General features: G+C 38.9%; 1 protein-coding gene and 2 non-coding genes across 3 annotated transcripts in view; all 3 read left to right on the top strand.

Annotated features, from left to right (window-relative positions):
• The window catches only part of LOC103004316 (uncharacterized), a 353,565-nt gene that overhangs the window by 315,495 nt on the left and 21,843 nt on the right, over positions 1-16,227 (top strand). The window lies entirely within an intron of this gene.
• Positions 8,151-8,222, top strand: TRNAP-CGG (transfer RNA proline (anticodon CGG)). Its single transcript has one exon. It is a non-coding gene; the product is annotated as a tRNA-Pro (tRNA).
• TRNAS-GCU (transfer RNA serine (anticodon GCU)) lies at positions 14,065-14,146 on the top strand. Its single transcript has one exon. It is a non-coding gene; the product is annotated as a tRNA-Ser (tRNA).

Genomic DNA, 16,227 nt, shown 5'->3' with positions numbered 1-16,227 from the left:
CAATGTGTCCGGAGGGTGGAGGCGGTGGCTCTGTGGCTTCCTGTCGCTTCTGTCTTCCAGATCCTCAGTTTCCACGAGACTCTGCTCCCCTACCAGATCAGACCCAAGCTCCCCTGCCAGGTCCCGGCTGGCTTGGGAGAGCTGTAGAACCCCCTCAAGCTTCAGCCTTCCAGAATGTGGCCCTTGAGCCTTTATATTTAATATGAAAAATGTGAAACATACACTCAAATACAGAAGAATGTAATGACTTACGACGACCACGGGCCCATCCCTCAGCATCCATCAGTAACATAATGGCAGTCCTTTTCAAGTATCCTGTCTCTTTTTTCCCTACCACGCTAGAATATTTTAGAGTAAATTCAGGATATTATTTTATTCCATAGTAAATACTTCAGGATACATTGCTAATACATACTACAAAATGATACTGTGCCAATATCACACCCAACAATTATACTAATTCTTTAATAACACCTAATACGAAGCAGACCTTCAGTAATCTTTGTAACTATATTGTTGTTATTAGTAGCAGTAGTCATATGATTTATTTGAAACAAGACTCCAGAAAGATCCAACACTGTGTTCTTTTCAATTGTCTGTTAAGTCTCTTTAACAAGTGTCTGTAAAATTTTCACTCCTCTTTTTAAATTTCATATCATTTACTTTTTTCTGAAACCAGGACTGTTGTGCAACAGAACTTTTGACATCTGAATATTATTCATTCCCATGGTGTCATTAAATATGCTGTCATCCCCCATATTTCCTGTAAATTCAAAACTAGATGTATAAGCTTGATTGGATTCAGTGTGATGTTTTGGTTTTGGTCAGGTCCAGACATGAAGGAGGTAGGTTTTCCATTAGGGGGCTTATGAAATAGGTGATCTAATTATGACCCACATGACCATGGCAGTTCAGTATGCTCTTTGGAAACATGAAAATCCTGGAACAGGTTTTAGAGCAAAGCCATCTGCAATGCAGAAACGAATTCAGAAACAGTTCCCAGATTGCTTGTGATTCCAGCTAGAGATATACGTGTGGGAATGGATCTTAAGGGTGCAGGATCAAGCTGAAAGTAATATAAAGTTAGATCAGGTAAAATATATTGATATGGGACTACTGAGCAGAGATTATGAATTCAAAATTTTAACTTGAGGGCCTAGGAATGACTCTAAAAGTTTTCTATGTTTGTTGATTAAAAAATAGACCCACATATGGCCTACACTAAATGAAGTTGAAATCTCAGGACCTTCTTACTATACTGTAGAGGGAAGTACCCAAAGTCTTAGGGGTGCTAGAGACAGTGTTTTTGTTGGTTCTGTTCATCCAAACCAAGGGGTTCCGGAGGAATGCCTTTCACCATGGCTGTGACTAGTAAATTCATGAGGATAGCCCCAGCATAAAAGAAGACCTCTATCGTGGGTCTTCCCTATTGTACTGGAATCCCTAAACATAATGGTGATGACTGGAACTCAAGGTGACAGGGGCCAGTGATAGCACTTAATCATCAAAGACAAAGTGGGTACGATTACAGATGTTAATCAGAATAGGCTGACTGACAGAAACCTTTGGTAATGACTGTTTGATCATGGTGTCTGTAGAGCTGAAGCATATGAGAGGTCTACCGAAGTCTTACTTGAACTGTATAAGGAGAAAAGCCTCAGATGTGGTGAACAGAAATGTGACATGAATCACTAAAACAGATCATCAATCAATTCCCAGACTTCAGCCAATTCACAGATCCGGAACGCCTGGGATGAAGGAGAAGACTGGAACCCATCCCTGCTACACTGCCAAAATTGTATACTGTTAATCTACCTCTCAGCCTTCCCCAAAAGGACCTGCAGTCATTTACTAGAGCACTATGTAATGGGAAAGGAAATGTAATCAGTATTTTCAGAGATTAATAGACACTGGCTCTGAATTGACAATAATTCCTGAAGATCCATAGTGTCATTGTGGACCACCAGTTAGAGTAAGGGATTTTATAGGATCAGGTGATCAATGGAGTTTTGTCTCAAGTCCATCATTTCTTGTAAGAAATTCACTGTCATTTGAGAATTTTTTGTTCCCTTATAGGTAAAAATACTGCTTCTCTTGGGCCATTTACAAGATTTTTTCTATGTTTTAATTTTTACAAACTTGACTGTGATTGGCCTGAGTATAAACAGTTTTGAGTTCTCTGAGATTTTTAAAATCTGGAGCTTTATGTCTTTTACCAAATTTGAGATTTTTCAGCCATTATTTCCTTTAATTTCATGTGCGATTTCACAGGAAAAATTGATGCAGAGTTCATCGTCTTACTTCTTTCCTACTGGTAACAAAAATTATAAATACATGAAAGGTAAGAGGCAGTTGACATGTCCACCAGCCATATCTGTGTGTTCTAAAATTATTATCAGTTTCTGCCTCCTACCTGACACTCCTTTAGATATGTAACAATTTAGTCATGTGTTCTTCTATTTCAAATTATTTTCTTTTTAAGATTCTAGAGTTAATTTAAATTTCTAAATTCAATTCGAATTTTTAAGAGGTAAGCACAGAATAGCACTTATTTGGAGAACTTAGATTTCAATTTACCATTAACCATTTTGTGCCAGCAATCACACAACGTCTCCTTATTTATATAGATACTTCCTGTCTGTTCTTAGTGCTCAATAATCTTTTCTTCATGATTAAATTTTAAAATGATGCTCTTAATTTGTTCCAGGCTCTTATATCCCTTGCTTTTCCAACAATTTCCAATGACAACTTGGAGAGTGTTTTTTCTTGTTCTCCATGCTAGATATTAGGAAAAGGTTGTGAAACTTTCACAGGAAAGCTATGAAACTAAGGTAAATAACATAGTCCTTGCCTTCAAGCAAACCACAGTAATGTGAGGAAAATAAGCTCTTAAACAAATTTACTATAACATAATAATATAGCTGAGTTATTCAAAAACTGTGTGGACATGGTATAATGAAGCCAAAAAGTAGGCACTTACCATTGTTTAGTACAGGGATAAAAAACCTTAGCGTACAAGGACAATAATGGAATACGGTAGAGAGTCTTAAAAATGGAGTAAAGCCTGCTTATATCAGTTCTAAGATTTTGTACCATAAACATGTGTAACAAATTTAAAAGCATCAGGTATTTTTCCAAATGGATTCATCAGATATCTTATTGCCAGAACTATGCATTGTACCAAATACCTATATTTAATGGCTCTAATTTAAGAATCCTTCAGTTAAATTAAGGTAGAGCCGGATTACTTTGTAACTCTTTGATAATGAAAAGGCTGATTGTATTGTAGGGAGTACCAGGAAACTATCAAATGATGTCTTAAAAAACCCCCCCTATTTCCAATTTATTTATTCATTAAAACAAGATACAATCATTCTCTTCAACAAGTGGTGTCGGGAAAGCTGGAGAGCTGCATGTACATCAATGAAATTAGAACACTCCCTCACACCATACACAAAAATAAACTCAAAATGATTTAAATACCTAAATATAAGACATGACACCATAAGACTCCTAGAAGAGAACATAGGCAAACTATTCTTGGACATAAATCATAGCGATCTTTTCTTAAATCAGTCTCCAAAGGCAAAATAAAATAAAGGCAAAACTAAACAAATGCGACCTAATCAAACTTAAAAGGTTTTGCACAGCAAAGGAAACCGTGAACAAAATGAAAAGACAACCTATGGAATGGGAGAAAATATTTGCAACCAATGTGACTGACAAGGGGTTAATATCCAAAAATATACAAATAGCTCATACAGCTCAACATCTAAAAAACAAAGAACCCAGTCAAAAAATGGGCAGAAGACCTAAATAGACATTTCTCCAAAGAAGACGTACAGATGACCAACAGGCACATGCAAAAATGCTTCCTATTAATTTTGCAGCCTGCTTTATCTGTATATGTTCTCCCAGCCTGGTGAATGGCAGTGTTTGGGTTTTTTTTTTTTTTTTCCTTTTTCAGTATGAGCTGATTTTTTACTCTTTCAATCCAGACAAGCTTTACTCTTTCAAACATTAAACATTTATACAATGCTTCCTATATATTAAAATTTTAATTTCACTATCATCAATTTACTGGTGAGAAAGCACAAAGTAATTTTCCCAAGGTCTCAGAGCTAGCAATTAGTGGCATCAAACTCAGGAAAAGTAATTCTAGAGGCCATAGATCAAACCATTATTCTTTTCTGCCTGTGAATATTATATTATATCATATCATATTATATTATATTATATAAAACTAGATATTAAGTGCTGCTATTTTCCATTTTCAAGAGACCTATCCAACACATAACGAGAGATTAGGTTGACAATAAAATTATGGAATAAGATATCTTTTTTATTTTTTTAATTTTCATTTATTTACTTATGGCTGTGTTGGGTCTTCGTTTCTGTGTGAGGTCTTTCTCTAGTTGTGGCAAGCGGGGGCCACTGTTCATTGCGGTGCGCGGGCCTCTCACTATCGCTCTTGTTGCGGAGCACAGGCTCCAGACGCGCAGGCTTAGTAATTATGGCTCACGGGCCCAGCCGCTCCGCTGCCTGTGGGATCTTCCCCGACTCGATCAGCGTTCGAACCTGTGTCCCCTGCATTGGCAGGCGGATTCTCGACCACTGCGCCACCAGGGAAGCCCAAGGTGGCTTGACTAATACCAAACAATAAGAATGTTGGAGAACCCATATTAATACAAGGCAAAATAGTTAAGATAAAAGAGCATTATTGTGACCAGAGAGGGTTTCTATATAATGGCAGTACATTTTTAATAGAAATAAACATACAAGGAAGTACATAAATCATAAGTGAACATCTCAATTGGTTGTGTGAACTGATTCATATGCATATATCCAGCACCCATATCAAGAAACCAGCACTCCAGAAGTTTCCTCTTTTGCTGTCTTCTAGTTACTACCTATCATGGGTATCCAGTATCCTTCTTCTAACACTGAATGATTTTTTCATTATCAATGAAGAGGATAGTTATACATTTTTTTTTAAATGGCCACTTCTGATTCTCAGATGTTTCTTCCAAATTGTTGCTGAGCTTTGGTGGTGAGTGGAGGGCATGGCAGGAGGCTGTAATAAAGTCTAGGAAACCTGAATCTCTCAGGGAGCTGTGCAGTGGTAACTACTCACACTCACAGTGCCTCCTACTCATTACTGTCCACTGACTGTAACTGGCTTTGGAATGTTTCTGGGCTCAGCAAATTATGGAGCATTAGGGAGAGGAGAGAGATGTGCCCCAGGGATCAACATTGTGCAGAAGAAGCTCTTTACCCCTTGTGAAGGCAAAACTGATGATGTTGACATCTTGACAACAGTGAGAGTTAGGCATGAGTACTGGGACTTTGGGAACTACAAACAGGGCCTGGCTGGTGCTGCTCTGCCAGAACACTGCCCAGTGCTGCACCAAGGTGAGTATACCTGACAACCGTGGATTGGGACAGCCTTTGGCTTTGGAAGAGAGGCCATTGGAGGCAGGGCTGGTGAGGGGCAGGTTGTAAGAGAGAAGACTCTGAGCTCTTTTGTCACTTATGGAAGAGGAAGCTGCCAGAACCCAGGGCAAAAACAGCTGATCATTTCCCAGCTGCCATCCAGAAACATCTGGGTTTTTTTTAGTCCATGAGGGAGCTGATCCATTATGTACTTCGGGATAGTATCTGAGTCTAACCCATTTTGAAAGTCTCAAATCAGAAAAATGTTTACTAGTGAGATAGATAGATAGAGATATATAGATGATGATAAATGAAGACTTTAGGTCAGAATCAGAAGATAAGTTGGGCTTTATATGTACCATGATTAAATGTTTAAAACTTCTGGAAATTCTCCTTCTTGATACTGAACCCATGTTCCTTAATTATAGGTTTGAAAAATAATCTCACTAGTGAAGCTACATCGGCAGAGATTTAAACATCACTAGGCCTCATGGCCAGATATCTCTTCTGGGTTATGCTGGTCCTCATGTAGAAAGGCTCTGCCAAAGAACTCCAGGAGGAGTATAGCATGTTTGCAGATTGCCTTTAGTTGATCCTTAAATGCTGGCTGAAAATGCCTTGCAAAGGTTTTTTAGAAATTTATGTAACCTCTCACCCCTCCCAGCAACCAGAGTAGATATAAAAGTAACACCTGCCCAGTCCATTTTTCATCCTCTTGTGGATAGCAAAGAAAAAAATTCTCAATCCAAAAACTGCTCTGGGTGTCTTAGAGTGGTGTGTCTGTCAAGTAACAACTATTTAATCAGAAGCAGTGAAAGGCTAAGTGTAAATTTGTCAGATTTTGCTGTCTCTTGAAAGATGGCACATGTGTCTTATTGGAGCCGATAACATTAATGGGAGCCTTGAAGTTCAAACCCACCTATTTATCTGAGGAGACACTGAGGTCCCCAATAAATGTGCCACTCAACATAGATTGACTTGAGTTCTCCAAGTCACCGACTTTTAGATTCATAAAGAAAAAGAATCTCCTCAAATCCCTCTCCTAATTGGCCCCTAACTTCATCTCTGTCATTAACATGTACTTTTACAACCATAACTCCATGCCTCATTTTGATTGTTTATTTTTAGACTGTTTATTTAATATTATTTTGCAGATACAGAGCCTGGTAATTTAGATACTAGGTGGAGAGTAAGTTACCCGTGTAGCTTAGAAGTGGAGGAAGAAAAGCGAGAAGCAACAGCATCACAGTTCAATGAATTTAGTGAGGGCTTATTAGGCAAGGGAAGTCTAAGCTGGTGTCTTAGTCTGCTCAGGCTGCTATAACAAAATACTGGAGACTGGATGGTTTAAACAATAGAAGTTTATTTACCACAGTTCTGGAGGCTGGGATGTCCAAGATCAAGGTCCAGTTGATTCAGTGTTGGGTGAAGTCCACTTCCTAGCTTGTAGGCATCATCTTGCTGTTGCTCACATGATTTCTTCTTTGTGGGTGTGGGAAAGAGAGGGGGCTATGGTCTCTTCTTATAAGGGCAGTAATCCCATCATGGAAGCTCCACCTTCATGACTTCATTTAAACCTAATTACCTCCCAAAGGCCCCACCTCCTAATACCATCACATTAGGGGTTAGGATTTCAACATACGAATCTGGGGGGAAACAAACATTCATAATGGCTGGTTTATGATGAACGAACAGGAGTTAGCTATGAGGTTTTAGCTATGATTATGAGGTGTCATAAGGATGTGACATAAACAGGGAAAAAGAACCATCTTTCAAAGGAGCTGGCACTTCAGATTCCTCTCTCTCAATCCTTTCTGAAAAGCCAAAACCTTCTTCTAAAGCTAAAGAGATATACAAGAGGGAGCCAAACTAAGCATTCATCTGCCAGCATTGCCACTTTTCAGAGAAGTCTTATGGGAAACTCAGCAAGCAGGGATGCCAATCTATAAAGAATTTGAAGACAACTGCTTGCGCTGAAGAGAAGGTCTTTGCAAGCTGTTTTCTAAAGTGTTAAATCTTTGAAGGATTCTGTTCTTAGTCCTAGCAGAATATAGAGATTTCAAAATCATAAAACAGATGCAATAATAATGACCTGTACTTGGGGTACAATCCTGTTTTAGGGGACCACATATTGAAATAATATCTTGACAAAAATGCTTACTTATGAAAAAGCAAGTTTTTAGGGGACTTGTCAAAGAAAATGTCAGACAATTTCCGCTATGAAAGTAAAGTATAGAAAACTAACATGAATGTCACTCAAATTATTTGTCACACCACGAAGTATCAATACATAATGAAATTTGGAATATGTACCACTTTAGATAAAAATATGGATCAAACCAGAAACTAACATAATATTGTACTCAACTATATTTCAATTTAAAAAATAAGGATGAAAAATAGAGTACTGCCCTAATGTAACCTTTATCATGTAATCATGTCAATTAAATCACAGATTAGTCTACTGAGGGAATTCACTTAGGAGTGGTTATTACACAACTGACCGGAGGAAGGATGAAAAATTTAGTAACTTGAGCCTAAGCTAAGAGGTCATCATAAGGCCCCAAAATGTATATTAGTTGCAAGTTAAATACAGTTATATTGATTAAATAGGAAAATTGGGGCTCATCCTTCTGACTCAAAGTGTGGAAAAAGAAATGATTCTAATTCTCTTTATATTAAGTATGGGGATACTTTATTTTCTTACTTTCAGAGGTGGCTCGTTGGTCTAGGGGTATGATTCTCGCTTCGGGTGCGAGAGGTCCCGGGTTCAAATCCCGGACGAGCCCGCCTCCTTTTCGACCAATTGGAATAAGGAATCAGAAAAAGTATTTTCTCTAGTATTATTGCCAGAAAGATGGGCTTTCATTACATTGGCAGCAGGATTGCCTTCGGAGAAGCTGGGTGCTTAATTCCAGATCTCCTTGACTGGGAGGTATCAGGAGTGTTGATGCGAGTTTGCTGGCGCCGGCCCAGTTCCAGTTCTCCTGTGGATCCCTTCCCAAAAAAAGTCAAGAAGGAAGGCCTTGGGCATCTAGTCTGCGCGTACGTGTGTACGTGCATACGTACGTGCGTGTGCGTACTTGACTGAGTAGGGCGGGGAAGCGTGAATTACGGTCAACCCGTACCTTCCTTCCTCTCGTAGAGACGTGAATTTTCATTTCCACTGCTACGTCCAACTTGAGTGATCATTTTCGGATTCGCAGCATTTACTGCTACCGCACTGACTAAAGTAAAAGTCACCCCAGCTGCTGCTGCCACGGCTCCCATTGTAATCAACCGTTTACATTTAATCCCACTGTAATCTGCCTCTTTCTTTTCCTGCGTTGCGCCATGGACCTGCATTCCCTGGTCAAAGTTCATTCACTTATTCACTCAACGAATCGATATTCAGTGAATACTGCGTGTCAGACTCTGCTGGATGCCAGGAATGCGATGGAGGACCAGGAATTAAAAAAAAAAAAAAAAGAAGAAGAAGGTTTTGTTTCAATGGAATTTAATATCACAAGTAACTAAATGTTTACAATTATCATGCGTCCTATGAAGAAGTGTAGAATTCCCACAGAAGCACATAGCACCAGAGCCTACCTGTAGATTCCGGGGAATATTGCGGGCCAGAGTTTTTCCCCCCGGGGAGAAAAACCACGAGGAGCAATCGCTAATACTGGAAGTTCAAGGTCTTCCCCACCCCAAACGTGGAAACTTACCAGTACCCTTATCCTTGGCCCCAGGAAAAGCTCTCACTTTGGAATTGTTGAAAACGCTCAGGTGAATTGATTAGTATGGAAATTTGGAAGACGAAAAATAGATGGAGAGGAAGGTATTAATCCAGTTACTTTACTCATGCTAGCTAAATTATTTCCTCAGAATAACCGTGTGGTTATGTGGCCAAAACTGAAAGTGGACACACACATATACACACACCACCGCAGTTTCTTCCTTGCTTCATGACACCACAGAGGCTGACCTGGCCCTGCTCATCTTGGTATTCTGAAATAGTATGGATCCTTTTACCTTTCCTTGTTCTGTTTAATCTTTCCTTGATCAGCTTTGGGAACCCATTAAGTATGAAGATACAGGTCCTTATTCAGAAGTGGTGTGTATATATTGTCTCTTTGTATATACGAATATAAATTTATAATTTATTTGTAATTTAACTATAATTTGGAGTAGATGGTGTCATTCATTAAGCTTGAGATTCAAAAAGAATTTCCTCCAACTCCTGTCCTTTAAGAATTTTCTCAGAATGCAAGAAGTCAGTTTTATGCCATCTAAGCAGATTGAATGAATGATCCTTCTTCAAGGGATTTTACTATCCCAAGCAGGATGAGTTAAATATATTGTCTGATAGTAAATGGCACAGGCAGATCACTTTATCATATAGCCCACAATCAATAAATTGGCCTCATAATCTCATTTTCAGTTATTTGTAGGGCCGAATTATATCTATAGATCAGCAACCAAAGATCACTAGACATCTAAAGTTAATGTCTAATATGAAAGACAGAGATAAAAGTGAACTAAAAAAATAGAGGAAAATATAATGCAGAGAGGAGAAAGCATTCAGGAAAGTTATTATATCTATTCTTGTTTTTTTAAGAGAATGCTGGGTAACTCTTAAGTACAGATGTCTCTTAAAGTTGAAATTGTGAGAGTAGGTACGAAAAACGTAATGGAGTAATTGGAATAAAATGTAAAAGACATCCTCCAGAATGTAGAGTAAAAATATAAAGGCACACTCCAGCAGTCATGCTCCTTGGTTATATACCCAAATAAGTTGAAAACTTATGTCCACAAAAAAACCTGCACATGAATGTTTATAGCAGCTTTATTCATAATTGTCAATACTTGGAAACAACCAAAATGTCCTTCAATAAATGAATGGATAAACAAACTGTGGTACATCCGTACAATGGACTATTATTCAGTAATAAGAAGAAATAAGCTATCAAGCCACAAAAGGACATGAAGGAAACTTAAAAGCATATTACTAAGTGAAAGAAGCCAATTTGAAAAGGTTGCATATTGTATGATTCCAGCTATACGACATTCTGGAAAAAATAAAACTATAAAGACAAAATATCAGGAGTTCTCAGGGGTATGGGAGCTGTAGGGATGAAGACGTGGAGCACAGGGCAGCGTAACTATTCTGTATGATGCAGTAATGATGGACACATGTCATTATACATTTGTCAAAACCCATAGATTGTCTAAAGGGAAGAGTAAACCCTAACATGAATCATGTTAATAATAATATATTAATATTGGTTCATCAGTTGTAACAAATGTGCCAAAATAATATAAGACGTAAATAATAGGAGAAGCTGTGGGGCATGGGAGGAGGTATGTGAGAACTCTGTACTTTTGAATTAATTTTTCTGTAAACCTAAAACTACCTTAAAAAATAGAGTCTATTTAAAAAGTATAAACAGAATGTAACTAGGACAGAATAATAATTTTTTTTTTTAAAGTAGAGGAGACATCCTGGAGGTTTAAAATCCAAGAATAAGAAATTCCAGAAAAAAGGTAAAGTGAGAATATAGAGAACACATAAGTGAGAAAATTAGAAACAAATAATTCAAGCTAATTTCTCAAACTGAAATACATGATTTTCCAAATTTAATGATGTAATGGAGGTCCCAGAACAGTGAATGAAAATACAAACATACAAAGGCATATCTTTCAGACATTTCAGAGCATTTAGGACAAAGAAATCATCCTGAAAGAGAGAAAAACTAATTACAAATGAAGCATAGTAATTAGAATGACTTTGTAATTCTCAAAAGCAATGCTGGAAGCTAGAAGAAAATGGAGAACTCTTTCAAAATTCTGAAAGAAAATACTCCCCAGCCTAGCATTCCATACCCAACCAAGTATTCAATCAAGTGTTAGAGAAACTTGAAAGATATTCTCCAATACCCAAATATTCCAAAGTCTTATCTCCAATAAACTCTTTCTCAGGAAGCTACTTACTTGGGAAATGGGGTCTCCAGGGGAAGAAAGTATGCAGATGATGGTGAAGGAAGACCTCAGGATGAAAACCGTATAGCAAGTATAGAAAACACCCAATTTCTTTTGGCAAAAACTTATGGTTATTTGTGGTAATTTGAGAAAAAAATCTAATGTTCATGAAACAAAATATCATGAGAGATCAGTGAATGATATTTGCCAATCATAATATATGAACAGTGATACTAATTCAATACACATTATGGTATAATTATATTTGGAAGAAAATTTGATAGGAAGAGTATCTGTATATGGTGGTGTTTAAGGTGAGGAAAGAGAAGTGAATCTTCTTTTTGTATAAGGGGTAATCAATAGAAAATACTAAACTTAAAAAATCAAAAAGTAGAAATAAAAGCATCAGTATTAATTAGAATACAGTTTTATCTTTGTAACAAAGACCCCAATGAACTGTAGCTTGAAGGAAGCAGAAGTTTACTGATTTCTCATGTAATAGTTTGAAGCTATAATCAAGAGCAGGGTGATACTTCGGCTCCAGGGTGTTGGTTCCAGTCTTCTATCTCATGGATCCCTCCTTTCTATGGGTTGCTGGGTCCAATCTCTTTATATTTCATGACACCTTCATTCCTATGATGTTGCCTTTTCCAGCAAGCAGATACAGTAAGAAGAGAGAAGTGAATGGTATTTCTTTCCTCTTCTGGACATAACCTGGAAGTTTTACATCCACTTTCTCTCTAATGCCCTAGTTTAGAAATTGGCCACATGACCATACATCAAGGAAAGTTGTGCATTGTAATCTTCTCATGGGTGGCTATGAACTCTGCTAAATTTCCATTTCTTGGAAGGAAAGCACAAATGTTGATGGCAACTAGCCATCTCTGCCATAGCATGATATTTGGAGACATGTTGGTAAAAACAGAAACAACAACACAAACAAAAAGCCAAATGGCTGAAAATCTTTGCCTCTACCACAGCGGGGGAGGAACACTTTTTTACATGCACATATTTCTGAATTACTTGATATTTTTAAACATGTGTGGTTAACTTTGGTTTTAAATTTTTAATTAAAAAAAATAAGCTTTAAACTGACAACCAGGTATGGATAAAAACATTTATCCAGGTTAAAATGAAAAAGGTCAAGAGCACCCCGTGAGGGAAAATGACTTGTCGGAAGAGACGGGAAATAGATTCTTCTTGATACAAAATCATAAATTGGACTAAGCATAGAAAACAAGGTGGAGGGAAGTGGGTTAAATTGAGGTTGAAGATCCAGGCAGGACAATGCAACAAACACTAAAATATAAGGACTTGTCCAGGTTAAGAAGAGAGATTAATTTTTTGGAACAAGCAAAGGGTGGTCTTCACTCAAGAAGATGTTAGAGCAACCTAAGGTAGTGTCCCCACACTTAGAGTGTGAAAATGCCGCAGGGATCCGTTCCTACAGGATTTCCCCCACGTTTCCTGTTGTTCATCCTGTTGTGGTTGATTTGCTTGGGCTTCTAAAGAAAAATCTTCATGACCACCTTCCATTCTCAGATTTATTGATGCTTCCTGATCAGCCACTCACGTGCTTCAACGCTCCAGCCACAGTGATTTCCAACAGTTTTCTAGATACTACTCACCTTTGATCACGTGCTTTCCTCAGTCTGGACACCCTCATTTTTTGCACCTCTAGAAAATTTGCTCTTCAAGACTCACCTTCGATATTACCTTCTTTTGTCAGACATTTATGATTCATTATGATTAGTCAGAATTAGTCCCTACTCGTGTTCATTCATGTGCATTTTATTCATTCCATGAAACAAACCAATCAAAAACCAAAAAAAAAAAAAAAAAAAAAGCAGCTAAAATAGCTTTTTTTCACCCTTTCCCAGAATCATTTTCTCTCTAGAAGTGAGTCTCAACATTTTTAGCACCGCATCCCTTGGAATATAGAATGAAAGTTGGGAAACATTTCCCCTAGAAAGCCACTCAAGAAACGCACAGGAATTTGGAAGGAAAACAGAATTCATGGTTCCTCAGATGCGGATGACCCGGGAGGAGAGCCCCACGAAGTTAAAGATTCTTCTCTGCAATTTCACCCGAAAGTATTGTAGAAGCGGCAATAACACGGAATAGAAATTGAGCCCTATTCAGATCCGTCGTCTAATTTTCCAGACGGTCTCGTTAACCACGAATTAGGAGTCCACATTCGCCATTTCCCCTGGCAGCGACTCCAGTGGAACCGGCTCTGGGAAGCTCTGCCCCTGCGGACACCCGGCCGCGCTCTCGGCCCGCGGGCCCAGGCTCCCCTGACGAGGGACGGTGACAGCAAACTGGTTCAGCCCAGGTTGGCCGCGTCACGCCCACCGCCTGCCAGGACTTGACGCTGAGGCGCCTCCTGCCGGCGACCAGGCAGCCCGAGAAAGGGGAGTGAAAGCCCAGGCAGATGTGTTTCTACAACGTCTCCACCAATTTTATGACTCCTGTGAAAGCTAAGCCCGTTTTTTGCCCCCGTCGCAGCTTTTCCATCCCAGTTCTTTGTCCATTCGTGTGGAAGCTAGCCACCTCCACGTCTCCCAGACGTGTCTAAGCCGTCTCCTAAGCGTCTTTCTCTCCGGGATAGCCAGCGAGTTCCCGAGTATAAATTCTGAAATAAAGCACGCCAAGGAGCGAGCATACGTGGACGAGGTGGCCGAGTGGTTAAGGGGATGGACTGCTAATCCATTGTGCTCTGCACGCGTGGGTTCGAATCCCACCTTCGTCGGCTTGGCCTTTTGTTAAGGAGAAAGGAAGACCATCTGCCGAGATCTCAACTTTGAATCCACCTAGGAGAAACCTGCCCTCCCTTCCCTACTCCCAACTGTCATATGTGTGGATTTTCCCAATGATGGTTCCCATTGATAGTTGATTGGCTACTGTCATTTGATAAAGTTCCTTCATGTAGGTGGAGGAGGAGAAGAAAGTGAAAGACAGATGAAGCTGGTAGAAACTGGAGTCTGGTCTCTCTAGTCCCTCATTTTAGAAGTCATTACTCCAATGAGCAGTAAAATAAATTCATCAAAAAGATATTCAACAGGACAAACACACCAAGGTAGAATTTCAATTACTTAGATTCTCAAAAACAAATCTACTGACCAAAATCGAAGAAATGTATAGCACTGAAGAGATGAGTACACGAGTTTTTTAAAAATTAAGAAATTCAGCGGTAAGTTGGTTTCAAGTGACAACCACACAAACCTCTTTCCAAGAGGCCACAGGCAGGATGCGGCTTAAGGATGGAACCAAGAACCTGTTGCTGAAGATTGATTGGGTTGGACATTCCCAGACCGTACCCCTGAGGACTTGAAAATGAAGATGCCCCATGTAAGGGCCACATGGTAAGGAGATGCATGGTTTAGAGAGATTCAGAGGAACACAGTGTCCCAGGATTTGGTAGGGGAGATGGTCGGAAAGTCTGGGAAGAGTGACTTGTAGGACCTATCTGAGCCCAACTTTAAATGAATTGAAGGTTGAATCAATAGGAAACAATAAAGCAATATTTTACCCCATTCTGAGATTAATATTTGTTCTTTTTGGTAATAGATGCTACATACATGTTCTTCACTCTACCACATTGCCACTAAAGTACCCCAAACTGAAAGAAAGGGTGTCCTCTTTCCCTGAGGTACACATATTTAATGTTCTTAGCCTGCTAGGAAGTGACATCCTTTACTATACATAGGGTGGGACTCTCATAAGCCACCAAGTGGACACCAGACAAATTTTCCTGGAAGTACTTTGCAGGCTCTAATGCATTTCCACTTGTGAACTAGAGTTCTTGTTCCTTACTTGTAGGCTTTTCATAACTAATTTTAAGAAAGTATATTGCAAATTTTCCTTTTCCTATTATATTTTAAGTTGACCAAAGAATTGAATTTTTGCTTTTATTTTTAAAAACAGCTTTATTAAAGTATAATTGGCATATGATGAACTGCATATATTTAAAGAGTACATTTTAATGAATTTTGACATATGTATACACATGAAACCATGATCCCAATCAAGATAGTGAACTTATCAGCCCTAAAATCTCATTGTCCCCCTTTTTAATTCTTTTCTCCTGCTCCCTCTGTCCCCCATCCCCACAGGATAACTGATCTGCATTTTGTCACTATAGATTAGCTCACTTTTTCTAAAGTTTTGTATAAATATAGTTCAGTATGTACTTTACTTTGATTGACTCCTTTCATTCAGCCTAATTATTCTGAGATTTATCCATTTTATGTGTGTGGTGGACAGACCCCTCCCATGAGCCCCACATCCAGGTGTTTGGGCTTTTGTCTATGTCCTCCCCTTGAGTGTGAGTTGGACCTGGGACTTAGTTTAACTAATAGAATATGGCAAAGATGATTGGATCATTCCTGTGATTATACTGAGCTATATAAGACTCATTCTTGCTAGCTGATTCACTCTAGAGAGTATCCTTGCTGGCTTCATGGTGTAAATGGTCAAGGAGGGAAAGCCCACTTGGCAAGGAGCTTCAGGCACCTCTAGGAAGTGCAGGTAGCCCCTGAAAACTGAAAGATACTTCCAGCTAACAACCAGCAAGAAGCCTGTGCCTTCAGTCCTAAAGCTGCAAGGAAATAAATTCTGTCAACAACCTGAGGGGGCTTGGAAGCAGATTCTTCCCTAGGCAATTGAAGGGCAGCAGAATACGCCACCCCAAAATACGCCTCTTTGGCATAAGGATTATTTTGAGCTGATTATTTTTGAGAAGAAAACAGACACAGGAGATGCACTAAAAAACAGTAGACTTTACCCTTTTATAAGGGAACTTTACATTTATAAGGGAAGTCTCCACTTGTA

The sequence above is a fragment of the Balaenoptera acutorostrata genome, chromosome 10 (assembly GCF_949987535.1).
Source record: "Balaenoptera acutorostrata chromosome 10, mBalAcu1.1, whole genome shotgun sequence".
Lineage (NCBI taxonomy): Eukaryota > Metazoa > Chordata > Mammalia > Artiodactyla > Balaenopteridae > Balaenoptera > Balaenoptera acutorostrata.
This window is presented reverse-complemented; position numbering and strand designations above follow the sequence as displayed.